At 37.2% G+C, this 1,214-nt stretch overlaps 1 pseudogene; it reads left to right on the forward strand.

The window, feature by feature from the left end:
* The window catches only part of LOC101584149, a 9,906-nt pseudogene that overhangs the window by 1,464 nt on the left and 7,228 nt on the right, over positions 1–1,214 (forward strand).

The raw sequence follows: 1,214 nt of genomic DNA on the forward strand, positions 1-1,214 counted from the left end.
AGTGTATTATTTGTTGAAACTGTACTTTCGATTTGATTTGAAACTGTCTCATTGCTATATGTTTACCGATAAAACTTTGAAAAGAAAATACAAACAAACAAACAAACAGACAAACAAAAATAAAGTGAAAAACCACATTCTGGTATGCATGTAAGATTAGGCTGGGGTAGGAGAGAGCAGGGATGGGGATCTTCAAACTTCTGAGAGAGGAGAACTTAATCTTATGGGACTTGACAGAGCAAAAAGTGTTGGTCATGGAAATTGGGTGTTTGTATGTCATTTATGGAAAGCTATCAAGGTCAGGGTAATCTTATGCCCTTAGTAATTTCCTGCAGTCTTAAAACATTCTTTACTACTGACACAGTATCAGAGTTTAGGATTCAACAGGTATTTTACACAGCAGCAGTCACTATTATTGCCTTTCCAGCAACATCATTACTAAGATAAAAATTCTAATCCAGTTTCTTTAGGGACACTTTTTTACAACTTCCTCTAACTGTACCATGAATCACTTTTTCTTTTCTGTCTCTACCAGCTTTGGACATTTTTGTGCTTGACATGCCCCTTTTCTCTATAGTAGCCTTCTTATAAGCTGCCAGCATCACTTTTCTCTTTTCCTGTCGATACTTCCATTCTGCAATTCTCTCTACTATGAAACAGGAACAGATTCCTACAAACTTAACCCATTACATGATATTGATCCACCGTTCCTGATAAGCTGAGGTTTATTCTGGCATGTTGTGTCATGCCAGTAGAAGCTATTTTGCAACACAATGAAAGGGGATCATATTGAAGTGTGTTCTGATGCTGGGGTTATCATTCAGGAACTTTCTGAATGCATTGTGCTCACTGGAGTTACTGCACTGATTGCTCATTATTGTCACGATGGAAAGAAGAAGGATGAATTCAGAGGATTTCGTGGGCACAAGCTTCATGATGTCTTAATTGCCCCCGGAACAGCAGACTTAACAGCTGATGTGGACTTCCCTTATTTGCACAGGATGGCACAAGGGAAAGGAGTGTCTCTAGGTCCCATACAACTATTTTTTTTCTTTTCAAAGTTTTATAGATAAACATATAGCAATGAGACAGTTTCAAATCAAATCGAAAGTACTGTTTCAACAAATAATACACTGCATATATTCTTCTTAGTGGTTAATTGCTGTACAAGATGCAGACTTGTGATCCTACTTACAAACACCATTAGAAAAAAT

Source organism: Octodon degus, unplaced genomic scaffold (genome assembly GCF_000260255.1).
Source record: "Octodon degus isolate 3935 unplaced genomic scaffold, OctDeg1.0 scaffold00292, whole genome shotgun sequence".
Lineage (NCBI taxonomy): Eukaryota > Metazoa > Chordata > Mammalia > Rodentia > Octodontidae > Octodon > Octodon degus.